Raw genomic sequence first — 259 nt, 5'->3', positions numbered from 1 at the left:
TGGACGATAAGTAGAGGAAAAGAGACGGAGAAGGAAGAGGAGAGAGAGAAGAAGAGATAGGTAGACAGAGAAATAAATAGATGGACAGATAAACATACATACAGCAGACGGATATCTCGAAAGAGAAAGATGGAGAAAGCGAGACAGAAAGAATAAATATCACAAAAACAATTAACCTGAGGCAAACTAGAAGGAAAGTTCTTTAAAATAATTGTCGATTCGGGACAAAAAAAAATATGGACATATATATATCTATCTA

This window comes from Penaeus monodon, chromosome 23, assembly GCF_015228065.2.
Source record: "Penaeus monodon isolate SGIC_2016 chromosome 23, NSTDA_Pmon_1, whole genome shotgun sequence".
Lineage (NCBI taxonomy): Eukaryota > Metazoa > Arthropoda > Malacostraca > Decapoda > Penaeidae > Penaeus > Penaeus monodon.
The sequence above is the reverse complement of the archived record's forward strand: the minus strand, read 5'-3'. Positions refer to the sequence as shown.